This window comes from Silene latifolia, chromosome 8 (assembly GCF_048544455.1).
Source record: "Silene latifolia isolate original U9 population chromosome 8, ASM4854445v1, whole genome shotgun sequence".
Taxonomy (NCBI): Eukaryota; Viridiplantae; Streptophyta; class Magnoliopsida; order Caryophyllales; family Caryophyllaceae; genus Silene; species Silene latifolia.
Window position 1 is genome coordinate 18,568,928 of NC_133533.1, and position 16,791 is coordinate 18,585,718.

Below are 16,791 nucleotides of genomic sequence, written 5' to 3' on the forward strand. Positions count from 1 at the left end.
TTACTTGTACCAAAAATGTTTCCAAATTATAAACTACAACATTCTGTATTTATAATAATTTATTCATTCCGATTCAATTGTTTCTGTAAACAATAATTTCATCCAAGTAATAAAATAATTCGATTACTTAGACCGTGTCTTATTTAATCATATTTACAATAAGATACGTAAATTATACTCACAAAATCATCCGTCAATTTTAAGTAATTTAATTAACTCGTATCAGTATACGATTAATTAAATAATCAATTAAGAGTATTTCCCTATAGGTATGACCTAAGGGGATCAACTGATCACCACCGTCACACGACAGTAATGTCAAACTCTAGTCAGCCAATCATTACCGATATATGTTGACCAGTTGACAGTAACAATATTACTTCCCAATTGTATTCTTAAAATGAGATTTAGTAATGATATTTAAATCATGTGATCGCACTATTGTTGAGGACACATTTCCCAACAATTCTAGCATTGGCAAAGAGATTGATTATTCATTAGTGTGAAACTATTCTATTACTTATCTTCTCGTCATTTTATGAGCATTCACTTACTTAAACAAAATCTGTATTCAGCTTATCAAAATAATATAAACACTATTCTTTTCTCCTAGTCTTTCCTCATTATTCGTTTACAACATACCAAACTTATAGAACTAGATACCCTGATTACTCTATAATTAGGCCGGATCCTTTCAGGAAAATCCTGCTAAAACAATTGGCGCCCACCGTGGGCATCTAGTTCTTCAACCAATAAAATTCCCTTTATCATTTTTCATTTAATATTCACACACAAAAATGGTGGAACTCACCGCAGAACAACAATTAGCGGCTGCCCTGGCCAAGATCAAAGAATTGGAAACAATCCAAGAGTAGGCGACCAGTGTAAGGTAAATCAATAGGTGAAGGAATCGAGTCTAGCTGAGGAAAAATTGGAAAATCAGGCTTCGGGCTCCAAGACCAGATTCGAACCAGGAACCCCATTCTCATCCATTATCAAAAACATTGACTTTTCTAATTTTGGAACCCCGGAGAAGGATACATTATCCGACACCCCAACCATTCCCAATGATGAGACAAACAAAACTGAAGCAGCAATAATGATGGCTATGCTTCAGGAAATCCAAAAACTCCACAACAAAATAGAAAATATACCCGGAGTGCCGGACTGTGGTGAAGTAGAAGTTGATGACTTTGCAGATTCACCCTTTGCGGATGAAATTGCAAAAATTGATCTTCCCAAGAAATTTACTGTTCCATCCATGAGAACTTATGATGGAACCTCTGATTCACAAAATCATGTTGCCATATTCAAACAGAAAATGTTGGCTGCCTCAATACCCAGTGAACTCAGGCAAGTCTGCATGTGCAAGGGCTTTGGTACAACCCTGACCGGAGCAGCATTACAGTGGTTCATCAATCTCCTAAATGGAGGTATCAAGAATTTTGCAGAATTAATCAATGCCTTCAATCAACAATTCGCGAGCAGTAGAGATATGGCCAAGAGACCCAAAAAAGAACTGTTCAGGGGTAAAGCAACTTCCTGAAAAATCTCTCAAAGAATTTCGGCCGATTTGTCAAAGAAAAGGTGGCCATTCCAGGTGTGATGAAAAAAGCGGTGGAAGCCTTCAGGCAAGGAGTCTGCTTGATGTGACATCTATGTGGACGACCAAGAAAGCATGCCCAACCTTTTCCACTGTTCAGTCCATCGCCTTAGAGCATGTCAGATTAGAAGAAGATCTCAACTCGTAACGAACTCATTCGGCGGAAAGCAAGTCTATGGACACACTAACAGGAAAAGCTCCTACCAGAAAGGAGGCAACCCCGGATCAAGCACCCTATTCGAGGCCCGAAAGATCTGAAGTCAACATGGCACAAGAACACAAAGGTAACCTTTCTAGCTTACCAACTATTCCGAATATAACTTCTCTATTAATACTGCGCAGGATTAATTAAACGCTGGAAAGCACGGGAGACACGGTCGGATGGCCCAAGAAATCGGACAATCCCGGGAAAGACCCAACGAGATGGTGTGACTTCCATCGGATATCGGACACACCACGGAAGAATGCATCCGGCTCGGAAACGGTGGCATATCTCCTCAAGAAAGGTTTCTTGAAGGATTTAATCCAACGACCAAAGAACAAAGATGAAGGACAAAACAAGAGAGATCCAGAAACAAGCAGAGATCCTCCTCCTCCTCCCCCATCTATGAAGTCAAATTCATAAATGGAGGATCAGAAATCTGTGGTCCGACCAGCTCGCGCAAAAAGAATATCCAGGGAATCCGGACTTCAACCTCCTTCCAGGCCCAAGTCATTGCCCGCTATTACCTTTGATGACTCGGACCTACAGGGAATATCAGATCTACACCATGACAGCCTGGTAATCACCATGCAAATTGGCACAGCAAAGGTATCAAGAATCCTGATAGGCGGAGGCAGTTCAATAAACCTGGTGATGCTTGACGTCCTTAAAGCTATGAAGATAGACAAAGGAAAGATCATCAAGAAATCCAGCGTCCTGGTTGGATTCAGTGGAGAAACAAAGAACACCTTGGGAGAAATCAGCCTGCCAACCTATGTGGAAGGCGTGGCTTCATATGAAAGATTTGGAGTAATGGATTTCCTATCCTCGTATAATGTAATCCTGGGCAGACCATGGATCCACAATGTCAAAGCAATCCCATCAACATACCATCAATGTGTGAAAATTCCAACAGAATGGGGATAACCACCATCGAGAGGAGAACAGAGGACGGCTCGGGAATGTTACACTCGGGCTTTGAAACCCTCAAAGTCAGGTAAGTCCCTTGCATAGCAATTAAAGTCACCTATCAGGGAAGAATATATAGCACAATCACAGATGGAAACAGGAGAAGTCATATTAGACCCAGAATTCCCTGACAGGAAAGTACTTGTAGGGTCAGATGCACTCGACTCAATCAGACCAAATCTGGTCAGCTTTCTCAAAACTAAAATGTCTTGTTTTGCTTGGTCACATTTTGATATGACCTGGTATAGATCTTGATGTTATTACTCATAAGTTAAATATTGACAAATCCTTTAAGCCTGTACAGAAAAAGAGAAGAAAATTCGCTGCAGAGAGGCATGAAATCATCAACCAAGAAGTTGACAAGTTACTGGACATGGGAATGATCAGGGAAGTAATGTACCCTGACTGGCTTGCAAACGTAGTAGTCGTCCAAAAGAAAAATGGCAAATGGAGAGTCTGTGTAGACTACACCGACTTAAACAAAGCCTGCCCAAAAGATCCATTTCCCCTGCCACACATCGATGCAATGGTAGATGCCACTGCAGGCCACGAAATGTTAACATTCATGGATGCCTCCGGTAGATTCAATCGAGATAAAAATGCATCCAATGGACCAGGAAAGCACGACTTTCATCACCGAAAAGAGGTATATATTGTTATCTTGCTATGCCCTTTGGATTAAAAATGCGGGTGCAACCTACCAAAGGCTAGTCAACATGATGTTCAAAGACCAGATAGGAGACACCATGGAAGTCTATATAGATGACATGGTAGTCAAGTCAAAAAAGGCGGAAGACCACGTCAAAGACCTGGAAGTAGCCTTTCAAATACGGAGAAATTCAATATGAAGCTCAACCCACAAAAATGCCACTTTAGAGTCTCAACAGGCAAATTCTTGGGCTACATGGTGACAAAAAGAGGAATAGAAGCCAGCCCAGAACAGATCAAAGCTATCCTGGAGCTAGAACCACCAAAGACGGTCAAAGACATACAAAAGTATTTGGAAGAATAGCGGCCCTGAACAGGTTCATTTCAAGATCATCAGAGAGGTGCAAATCATTCTATAACCTGCTAAGGAAAAACAAGGACTTTCAATGGACCCCGATCATCGACCGCCTTTGAAGACCTAAAGATATATCTATCCTCTCCTCCCCTGTTGGCAAAACCAATCAAAGATAAACCCCGACAAGTATACATCGATCCACGTAAACCTTGTTGTCGGTGTAGTCTTGGTCAAAGAAGCAGACGGACAACAGCACCCCGTCTATTATGTAAGTAAAAGTCTACTTTGGATGCAGAGATCAGGTATGGCCTGCTTGAAAAATATGTTTTAGCTTTAATCATGAGTTGCACAAAATTAAGACCATACTTTGAAAGCCACCCTATAATAGTCAGAACCAATCTTCCTATCAAATCTGTACTTAGGAAGCCGAATTATCCAGGACGAATGTGTAAATGGTCGTCTGACTAAGCATATACAACATAACATTTGAACCAAGAACACAATTAAGTCACAAGCACTAACAGACTTTGTGGGCGATTTTAGTCCGACCCTAGAACCCGACCTAATAAAAGAAGTAAATAAACTGACTAGCGACCAGGCAGACCTAGAATGGACCCTATTTGTCGACGGTGCAGCCAACATAAGGGGCACAGGCCTGGGGGTAGTACTAAAATCGCCACAGGGGGATAAGATAGTACATGCTATAAGCTGTGCATTTGAAACCACCAACAATGAAGCGAGAATACGAAGCCCTAATATTTGGACTAAAGGTATCCATTGACCTTGGTGTACAAAACCTAAAGGTACGTCTCGATTCCCTCCTTATTTCAAATCAAGTAAATGGGATATATCTGACTAAAGACTCAAAGATGATGCTTTATTTGGGTGTTGTTCAAATGTTAAAATCAAAATTTCGCAATTTTAATATTGACCAAATTCCGGGGACTTGAATACCCAGGCCGATGCTCTAGCCGGCCTAGGATCCAACTTCAGTCCCCTAGACTTCGACAAAATACCCATTGTACATTTACTAGAACATGCAATAAATAAACAAAATGAAAGCTTCCCAATTTATATTGCCAATTCTTGGACAAAACCCTACTATGATTGGCTACAACAGGGGAATCCTTCCCTAAACAAGCAAGATGTCAAAGCACTAAAAATAAAAGCTGCTTCATATACTATTATTGACAACGTGCTTTTTAAGAAATCGCAGGCCGGGCCGTACCTTTGATGCCTGGAACCACAAGAAGCTGGGCAGATATTATCAGAAATCCATGAAGGATACTGTGGAAATCATAAAGGTGGAAGAAGCCTGGCAAGCAAAGTACTTAGAACAGGATATTATTGGCCTACCTTGAGAGCGATTGCACGGATTTCAGCTCTAAATGCAAAGCTTGTCGATTCACGGACCATATATCCATCAGCCATTTGAGGAACTACATTCCATATCCGCACCCTGGCCATTTATGAAGTGGGGCATGGATATAGTAGGAAAACTACCTCAAGCACCCGGACAGAAAGTTTTCATGCTAGCAATGACTGATTACTTCTCCAAGTGGATAGAAGCTGAATCATACAGGCAAGTCAAGGAGAAGGATGTCATAGCATTCATCAAACACAACATCATATGTAGATATGGCATCCCCTCTGAAATAGTATGCGACAATGGCACGCAATTTGTGGGAAAAAGAACGGCACCTTCTGTGCTCAATGGAACATCAATCTGGTAACATCCACACCAGGATATCCAAAAGCTAATGGTCAGGCAGAATCCAGTAACAAGGTGGTAATCAGCTGCATAAAGAAAAGGCTGGAAAGAAGAAAAGGCAGATGGACTGAAGAGCTCCCTCTGGTCCTTTGGGCTGACAGAACCACGCCTAAAACATCCACAGGCCAAACCCCCTACTCTTTGGTCTATGGATGTGAAGCGATAATCCGGTGAGGTGGACATTCCATCAGCCAGATGTAGCCTGAACACAATAACAAGCAATATACCTCTAATGGAGGATAGCCTGGACTTAACAGAAGAGCTAAGAGATGCAGCCAGCATCAGATTAGCAGCATATCAGCAAAGAGTTGCGAAAAGCTACAACAAGACTGTCAAAGCCAGGGTATTCAGGGTAGGAGATCTTGTCCTCAGGAAAGTCTTCCAAAACACAAAAGAAAAGAATCTTTGGCAAATTGGCCCCAACCTGGGAAGGTCCCTATCTGATTGATTCAATAGTCGGCCAGGGAGCTTATAGATTACAAACCCTGGACGGCGAAATGATCCCAAGAGCTTGGAATATTGCACATTTAAAACTATTTCACATATAAAATATATCTCTCAATCCAGGTATAATTTTTCACCTTGACATTTCTTGCCTGGAAACTACATGTATGATACTTGCAATTATATGAATAAATGTCGTATATGATTTCTTCAAATTATGTGCCCAAGTACTTATCTATGTTCTCATATTTACTTAGTGAAATCTTCAATACTTGTTTTACATATTGCATTTTTAAAACAAATATTAAAGATTGGGGGCCACCCCCACCAAATAACCAACTGATATCCAAATTTCGGTTGCAAAACAAACCTTTAAATATTGAGCTCCACTTAAACATACAAATCACGGAAAACTCCTTCCGACTTGTATAACATAGATGGGTCATAAGCCCTCCAGACAGGCGGGGACGTAAGCCCTCAGGCATGGCAACAACCCCACCCATAACATACAATAAAAATAAGGATTGGCAGATCCAAAGACAAAAACTGGCCCGATCCGGTCAAAAAAAACCGGTCGATCCAAAGTACACATCCAACATCACAAAAGTACCTTGTCAAAACACAAAAAGAAACAAACAAAGACCAAATATTTATTCATCCAAAATAATTGGCCTTACCACACACCTAATAACCATCCATTCCAGGGACATCCCCCCTGGATGGGCCAACAAAATGTTTCTAAATATTCATTCCAGGGACATTCCCCCTGGATAGACCAAAACCTAAAAGAAAAACAAAACTAAGTTATCTTTGAGCCGTGTGACCGACTCACAACCATCCGCCATTTCTGGTCATCGGACTTTGCCTTGGAAGGAGGAGAATCCACTTCTTCTTCTTGACCCATATTGGCCAAATCGGGATCGGCGTCCAAAGCTATCTCATCCCGGTCCGGATTCCATTAGCCGGTCGGATTAGGATCCCTCATAGCATCGACCCGGCCTTTCCCGAAGAAGTGCGAGCGCAAAGATTAGCCAACCTCGCCTCCACAATTCCTTTTCAAGCGACAAGCTCCTCATTTTTTCTCAATCGATCCGCATTGCACTGCTTTTCGGCCTCCAACTCTTGCTCGACAACCTTCTCGGCATTTTTTGCAGCCACCTCACAAACTATAGACCCTGGTTGCCTCCCTAGCTGCCCCAATCGAGATTGAAGTACTACTTCATTACCCCCTGGATGTGTGCGAGTCACGGTTAAGTTTATCCAGTTTTTCCTCCAAACTAGAAACCCTGGCCTGGGCATCCCCGAGTGACAAGCGTAGCCAACCCGGCATCCAATCCCTACATATATATAAAATCAATCAGCCAAATACAAGGCAAAACAAAAAGCACATGAACAATTAAAAATATCCCTTCACAACTAACCTCCCTAGCCTGGGAAGCAAGTTCAGCAGCCTTTGTTACAAGAGAAGTCAGAATAGAAACCACTCTGGTAGACGACTCAAGGGTACTAGCAGACAATAGCTGGCCGCTCATCTTTGCAGAAAACTCATCTATCTGTGCCCATGCATCATCCATGTCATCAATCCTAGCAGGCACTTGCCTTATACTCCTGATTGGTTGAGCCTGGATAAGCTCTTTCTCTCCCTCCTCCTCTTCCAGGATAACGTCTTCCCTCTTCCTTTTTGAGGCGGACGACCTCCGGTGGACGCTACCCACAGGTGGATCTTGAGAAGGTGGACATCGAAACCAGGATATCAAGCGTTTTGTCACTCTCACTAGCCTCCTGGCTCTTGGACTGTTCAGCAATCCTAGCCACCCCAGCCTTCAAATCCTTTGCAGAAAAGCTGGCCAACCTAGCAGAAGACCTAAATACTGAATATATAAAAATATACGTAAGTATCAAACGAGAAATGATAAAAAGATAACAGCTAACATAAAGACATACAGAAGACGTACAGGAAAGAGCAGTAGAACTAGGCTTGCCTTTGGGTACTCCGACCCCAGTCAGCTTGGTCTTCATATACCGGGGCAACAATTCCCTGCCCAAACTAGCTGGCCAGGTCCTCTCCTCCTCAGGAATAGCAAGGAAAGCCTCTATCCTGGAAATAGCTTCCTCATCAAGAGGATCAAAACTCCAATCAGGAGCTGCAAAAACCGTCAAAATTACACAGGTAAGAATCAAAATCCATTAATCTAATGTAATATATATTGCAAAATAAAAGTACAGGGAACCTACCACTCTCCAAGGGAGGATATCTCAGATAATCAAAGCCTGATCCCAGAGTCTCAGTCCGGACAAACAGGAAAGTCTTTGCCCAACTTTTATCATCTCCAGAGTCCAGGTTAGTGATTAATGGAGACATTTTTGACTTGATTCTCAAATTAAAACGACCGTCAACAGGATTTTTCATATGATATACTGCCTTGATATCATTAATAGTAATTACAAGATTGTGTTTAGCACATAAATTTTCAATAGAATGGACAAGTTTCCAAACCATTGGCATTGTAACACCCCACGGTAATTGAAGAGGTCCAATTATAGGCTTAAATGACTAGTGCTTAAAGTGATTGAAAGTACTACTCATATCAACAAAGTGCACTTTCTTTTATGGTCATCCATGCGAAAGAACTCCAAAGTTAAGCGTGCTCGGCTGGGAGTAGTCTTAGGATGGGTGACCTCCTGGGAAGGTTCCCGAGATGTGCATGAGTGAGGACAAAATGCACTGTAAAGGACCCGTGTTGATCTGTGGGCCATGTACACAGCCTGGTGAGCTATCATAAGTAACCGCTCCCGACCCGGTTTGGGCCGGGGTGTTACAGGCATAATCTGAAAAGGTGATACCTCCATAGCACAAATGGTGTCAATCATTAAGGGAGTAAAAGGTAACTTACAGCCTGCTTTGAACGCCCATTCAAAAATACGAGAACCGCCGGGTGACACCGATTAGCCCCGATGGACAAGACTCAGGAATCCATACCTCAGTTGACTCGGGAATTATTTTCTTCTCCCTTAGAATCTTGTCTTAGTTTGTTTTTAGTAAGTTTTCCTCAGGAAAAGAAGAATCCAGAGATTGAAGGGCAGTGAAAACAGAATCCTGGTACTTAAAAGCCACAGCACGAGCAGGAGGATCAATTTCCCTCACCTCTTCCTCCTGAACATCTGTGGGTTCAGGCTCAGCAGCATCCTTTTGAGGTGCAGCAGTTTTCTGGGGAACAGGACGTTTTTTGGCTCCCATATCCTTTATCTTTTGATCTACTGTAATGAATGTTAATTATTGAATAATTGTGAGTTGACAAGAGAAGAACTCAGGAGAAATAGGGAAGAATTCTAGAGAGAAATTTAGCAAAGAAAGTGGAAGAAAATTGGTGGAAAACAAATTCGTCCCAAATACCGTATTTATAGAAGATGTATAACGGTATGAAAACCCTAGAAATTGCAAAACTCTCAGCATGACATCACCTAGCCGTTACAGTGTTCAACGGTAACTAGGAGTCTAAGAGTCATTGATTAAGTATAATTCTCTTTATTATTCAACCCGGTAAAGTTGACATCTCACCCCTGGCCTGATCCAGCACGGGTAAAATGTCAAGGGGCAATTGTTAGGCCCAGATTAGCCTGGCCTGACCATAACCTGGCCTGACCTTACAAGACTGACTGAAGAGGACAAAGACCGGACAATTCTAGCTGTTATTGCAATCAGGCTGCCTTATCCTGAAAGACAAGCCACGATGGTAAGTCTGAGAATAGCTGGCGAGTATTAAAGCAGGCTAAATTAAGCTAAGGAAGAAGCAAAACGGTTATATAAAGATATATATTCGTGTCCTATCCTCAAGGAAGACTAAGTCTAATTATAAAACCATATTGCCCATGAACCTGGACGTGCAAAGGAAGAGGAAGTTAAGGATCAATCAAATAGGAACGAGTCAACCGGATTAATAGGGAATATGCCCTATTAATCCGGTAACAGCTCCGACAAAAGGGAAGGGCGTTGAAGACCAGTACAACGTTCGTTTTTATGATTATAAATATTGTAATTCTAGCATTGGCAAAGAGATTGATTATTCATTAGTGTGAAACTATTCTATTACTTATCTTCTCGTCATTTTATGAGCATTCACTTACTTAAACAAAATCTGTATTCAGCTTATCAAAATAATATAAACACTATTCTTTTCTCCTAGTCTTTCCTCATTATTCGTTTACAACATACCAAACTTATAGAACTAGATACCCTGATTACTCTATAATTAGGCCGGATCCTTTCAGGAAAATCCTGCTAAAACAATGTCGATTAAAAAATGACGTGTGACCGCCACGATCCAACTAGTTCTAATTCGATTAAAGATATAAAAGTTAGTGAACTTAACATAAAAGTGCACATTATAGATATTGAACCATCAAGTCAACACAAAGGCCAAGTGGGAGAATGTTAGAATATTTAATAATATTCGAGTGCCCTATGTGTTTCGGGTTTAAATACAAGTTAAATTTATATTAAATATTACGGGACTTTAATATAAAAGATGACACCGTGATGGATCGGTTTCGATTAATGTAATTAGGGTGCGTTTGTTTCGTGCACGGGTATGGGGTTGGAATCAGGAATCATACCCGGGTGGTATGGGTTTGGAACTTGATTCCTCATACCTTGTGTTTGGTTCATTTTTGAGTGGTATGTGTTTGAACATCAATTAAGGTTAAAATGCGTAAATTAAAGTATTATAAATAATAATTTTCAATATTATAAAATCATGAAAATGATTAGTTAACCAAATAAGTATATAAAAAATTGGATTTACAATATGTTATAATTTGTTTTTTCATATTTTTGATCAATTTAGTTTGATACCTGTGGGTATCAATCTCATACCCACCCCCTTCCTTGGGTATGAGAAACCCATACCTCATGGGTTTGAGGTATGGGTATGAAACCCTTGTATTTGCCAAACAAACACTTGGTATAGGTTTGGCTCATTCCAAACCCATACCTCATACCTTTTTTGGGTGAACCAAACACCCCCTTAAAGTACATGAATTATTATTCCCTCTTACCTTACCCTAATATACGTCCTCTTTCACGAAAAGGTACGATCTGGTTTTGATTGTGTAAAAAGGTAGGTAATATATTATATATACTTGGAGTTAAAAATAATAAAAAATTATTATCTGACAAAACACAAAACATACGTACATTGAAAGTGAAAGGGTGAAAAGGCAGTTTCTTCTCCATCATCAAGAAACATAAAAGAAAAAGGGTTAAGGCGGAGAATCAATCGTCTTATACTTATTGTATTGAGTGCGTCGGTAAGACATGGACCAAGGTTACTCCTTTATTCCATCTATTGATTGTATTAGGGTTGAATTAACTCAAGTCTATATTGATTCTTGGGACTGATTTCATTATTGAAATCATAAAGTTTCTCTTACACAGCTGCCATTCGTACTGCTAACCGTTACCACAAATTCTCATTTGTGACAGCCGATATCCGTCACAAGCTTGTGACGGGTCAAATAAAGTCCATATGGGAGGATAAAGACAAATCATTTGAGATTCTCTATGCATTATACTTTTTGTCTTATCTACCCATGTGAGTAATACTTGACCTGTTACAAGCTTATGACGGATATATCCGTCACAAGTGAGACCTATTAGTTACAAAATGAGGATGGTTTATGCTCATTTTCCTATTAATGGTACGGGTAGTATCACTAATTCTAACATGGGTTTTGATGATGAAATTTATCTAGCTGTGTTTGTTTTTCTTTCTGATTTATTTGTGTAAACTTTTATGCTGTTAATGGTGCATTTGGCAGCAGCATCTGCCAAATTGTTGAATATCAAAAGAGAAAATTGCACATGTGGTTTTCTTTCTTGTTCAACCCTAGACCCGAGGGTAGACCCGACCCGAGCCCGGACCCGTTGGGTATGGGTATGAGTCCAACAATTTTATACCCTTTAGGTTTGGGTCGGATACTGGTCCAATGTAGGTGACCCGGGTCCGGGTCTTGCTGGACCCTTGCCGGACCCAATCCGGACCCGACCCATTGCCATCTCTACCCACGAGCATTAGTTTTATTAAATAAATTTAATTTAAGTGCTTGTTTGGTTACCCTCTCAATTCATGGGAATTCTAAACTCCCATGAATTAAGTTTTTGATAACTTGTTTGGTTACCCCTCATATTGCAAAATGGGGGAGTTTACAATTCCAATGGCGTTTTCAACTCCTACATGATGTAGGAGTTTGATTACCAACCCCTCCCTAGGTAATTAGAAACTCCCACATCTTATTTCCTTCAAAATTACCCATTTACCCCTATAAATTAGGTGTTAGTAATATTGCGGAAGGGTATATTGGTAATTAGAAATTAAAATCACGTGAATTGATACGGTTCAACCAAACAGTACACGGGAGATTAATTCATAGGAAAAACAAACTCCCCAAGGCAACCAAACATGTTTTTATCATTTCATGGGAATTGAATATTGGAGTTGGATTCCAGTGAATTGCAAATTAACACAGGAGTTCTATTCACGTATGATCCAACGAGACCTAAAATTTTATTTTGTTACACATTTACTTTCACTTAACTAAAACAGGTCAAGTATCATTCCATCTGTGTATATAAGTCAAATACTTTGCTTTTTCTTTATGTATTCTATTTTTGTCTTAACCATACTACTTAACCCGTCTTGTTTTTGTCTTATCCATACTAACTTAATCCGTGTTAAATTTAAAACAGATATACTTGTTTTAAACAAGAATTTGTATTTGTAACAACGAAATACTCTTACCTTTTATCTAGAGCTGTTCAAATGCGGGTTTGGGCCGGACATGGGCCGGGCTGAAAGGGAAAAGTATGCCCTTTAAGACTATAGCGGGCGGGTTGGGCCAGAATAACGGGCCACTTATGAATTTTTTGGCAAATAGGTGTTGATTAGCAAAATAATTAGGGAGTTGGTGTTCCTTTGAAACTATTTTTCCCAATGGTGTCCACATCATTAGTTTTTATTTTTATTTTTCCATTTTTTATAGTAAGCCGCTAAGAAACTTAGCGGCTTTTTTTTTAAATAAAAACAGAAAAAAAAAAAAAAAAAAAAAAAAAAAGTGAATAGTGAAGCCGCTATATTCACTTTTTTTTTTTTCAAAAACCGTCACCTTCAAACACTGATGGCAGCCTATTCAAGAAATGAACAACCACTGAAGCCGCTAAGAAAGTTAGCGGCTTCCCTATTTCTCTATTTTTCATAAACTTATGGCATCTATCATCTGAAAAATGACAAGGAGACAAAGCCACTAAAAAACTTTGTCTAAAAATTGGAAAAAAAATAAAAGCGATGACGTGGACACTTAGGGCAAAATAATTTCAAAGGAACCCCAATTTCCTAATTATTTTGCTAATTAACTCCAATTTGCCAAAAACTTCCCACTTATCCTAGCCCTTACCCGCCCTACTGTTAAAAGTAGGGCAGCCCGCAGGCTACCGGGCTTCTACTTATATCTGTTAATATGTGTTAGGGGATGTAAGCGTTAGTGGACACATATATAATATAAACTTCGTATGTAACATGTATACTATATGAGAATGAAGACATAGAGCTTAAAGAAGGAGGCAGGAAAACTCTAAATTCTTGAAACTATTGAAATCAAAAGCTAATAATTAATGATAACATTGATAAATTAAAGGTTAACAAAGTTGTTATATATGGGCATTAGATACTCCAATACTCCAATAGATATATGTATTGTACTGGCACTTATAGTACTAGTCGTTGCGCCGCGCCCTCCCGGGCGCGGAGCCCGTATTTGATGACCCGCTGACATGTTATTGACGGGATTCCCGTTTAGTTAATGTGTGTCTGGCCTTAGAATAGCATGCTAATTACTTTCCGAAGTTGGCCCCTACCATTTAGCGGCCTTACGCTGTCAGTAATCGGGGAGTCTCCGACCTCATTATGGGACATCGAAATAGAATCGAAAACCGCCTCTCACCTGGCTAGAAACATCTATAGACCATAGGAGTTAATATACTATAAGACGGACGCGTAAAAACAGACATTAGTATAGTAATTCCAATGGTCGATAGACGTTTCTACGCCACGCTTCGTCATGCTTAGTCTCATACACACACAAACGACCACAGTAATTAAAAAGAAAGGCTATATACCTATCACATACGGCGAAGTATTTATTAGAACATATATTAACGGCTATCTCACACAAAAGAGGGCTATTTCTAATTTCTAAAACTATCACAAGTAATTTGAACTTGATAGACAAAAGTAGTTGAATGCGCACAAACTTCTATCATCATCGCTATCATCATCATCATCATCATCACCAACATAAGAGATAGCCATCATCATTAGCACCTGCAACATAATCGTTGTGTGAGATGTAATCGGCCATCGATGTATCTGTTATTTTCACATAAGTTTCTTGTACAGTACAAAGAAACCAATCTTGAAACCTCTAAATTAAACAGCATGTGATTATTGACCGGTCGATTGATCGAAAAATAAGTCACCCAAATTAACAGGATAAGAAAGAAAAGACAGACCCGAACAAAAATGGTCGTGACTATTGCTCGGATGCGAAAATGGTAGAGGAAAGTTGCAACAAATCACAAATAAACAGAATATCGTGCGAGGGTATACGAAGCTCAGATCTCTATTTCCTCTCTTTTTGTATCAGACGATCATGGGTGGGTATACAAGTCTGGGGTTCTTTTTTCTCTTATTTTTTTCGAAACAATCATCTATGTGAAAAATGCACCAAATATTGATCATATACTTCGCCTTTAACAAATATTGATCACACTTCATTTGGCAAGCTATAATAATAACTCCACTATTCCCAAATTAAAATGCACCAAATAAAGCGGAGGTTTAAATCTCCGTCTCTAATCACCCTACAATGCATGATCAAACCTACTCTGACTTTAAATCCGCTGCCAATCAAATGAAAGGCAAAAAACAAAGAAATTATGAATATGAAGATGTTAAGAGGTGAAGATGGAGCTGAAATGTTTTACATGGCATTGCCATTACTGATCATAAAAGCTCTGACTCACCATCAACCTTTAACAAGTCTGATGTTGAACTCAACACCTCTCAAATCAAGCACTTCCGGAAAGCGGAATCGAGCTTCCAACATTTAATGTTGGACAATAAGACAAGATATAAAATGCTCTTAATTTACAAGGTTCTCCCACAAGAATATCCAAACAAGTGTAAGCCAAAATCATGGCGATGGCACTTCCCACCCCTTCAGTAACCAAAATATTGATAATCAGGGTAAAGCAAAATCCAAATATCACAGTACCTAAACTCCATCAAACTGGTCTCTAAAGTCTTTCTCGTTTATCAGCAGGAAAGTGCAAACAAATAAACACAAGCAAGCAAGAATTCGAAGACATCCTAAATTTATAAAAAAATGTCGAGTTATTGAACCAAAAACTCACAATATCTATTTGGATTATAGGAATGATATCCGGAGCATTCAACTTCCTTATCCCTGTCCTCTAAAGTCATATGTGAGACTTGCGATTCTCCTCCTGCAAAATTACATTAGAGTATGTTAAATGAAAATAGCATCCAGTTCATAGAAATGACTCTAGCCTCTAGATGAACAAATAACTCTAAGTGACATGGTGAAAGAAAAAACAAGGAGAACAAAGATCAAAGTATGAAACAAATTTGAAACTGCAACAGGAAATTTTTTTTTACTGATTCTCCCATCTCCTGCCCCTAACTCCAATAACCAGCCACCTAAAACCAACACCAACACCTATCGCCGGAAAGGAAATCCGTAACCCTGTCACACCTTTGTCAAACCTCTCACTATCCTATTCTTCCTCCTCGAGTGCGAAACACTGTCTACCCCACCATCATGGCAGTGGCGCTGCCTTTATGCGGGTTACCTAAATATGATATTCACCTTAGAGAAATAGATTAAGGTTAAGAGCAACAATAAGACTGTTAAGACCGTATGAGAGGAGCTAAATTTTGCGTTCAAAGAGGAAACAAACTCGATCCTCACCCTCTTCTAACCACTTCCTCCACCCTTTCCAACTTTAATCTCCTCATTTACATATGGGTTACCTAAATGTCCACGTATCGATAAAAAAAAAATACAAACAATGAGAAGGTATATAATGTAGACCTTAATCCCTTATTCAAGTTTCTCTCCCTATTTATCTACTGCACTTGCTATTTTTTTTTTGAAATATTTAGATGCAAGATATACCCATAAAATATGAATTTCTAATTACCTTTCAAATTCGAGTGAGCAAATGAATAATTATACGCCCTAACTCAATCTCCTCTACCCATACTGTTCCTATGCACTGGGCTTGAGCTCATTCCTTTCCTTCTAAACCATTAGTCCTTTTCGCGTCGTCATCGTGGCTACAACCAGATACAACTATACTGGTAATAAAAAGGCTGCCTTATGACCACAGAATTAACAATACCATCAGTCCCAAACCAAAAAGAAAAAAGTAAACATTAAGCATTTCAAACATCTCGCCTACCTCCTGCTCCTACTTCCAATAACCAGCAAACAGGCTGAAACTCATAACTCTGCTGCACCTTCGTCAACCCTTTTCACATCGTCAATTGAGTACTAAGGCATGGTGATGGCACTTCCTACTCATACAATTACAGTATTGATAATCAGGTTAAAGCAACAAGCAGAATACCAGAGTGCCTAGACCCTGTCAAAGCACCCCAAAATAAAATAATAAAAACACAATGAAGAGGTCGAATCAAAACCCTAATTTATCCAACAAAATC

At 39.7% G+C, this 16,791-nt stretch overlaps 1 long non-coding RNA gene across 1 annotated transcript; it reads right to left on the minus strand.

The window, feature by feature from the left end:
* Nucleotides 1-14,155: 14,155 nt before the first annotated feature.
* LOC141594180 (uncharacterized) lies at nt 14,156-16,650 on the minus strand. The gene is made up of 4 exons (XR_012522036.1): nt 16,530-16,650; nt 16,269-16,444; nt 15,459-15,551; nt 14,156-14,367 (listed from the first exon to the last, which is right to left on the minus strand). It is a non-coding gene; the product is annotated as an uncharacterized LOC141594180 (long non-coding RNA).
* Between the last annotated feature and the right edge of the window lie 141 nt (nt 16,651-16,791).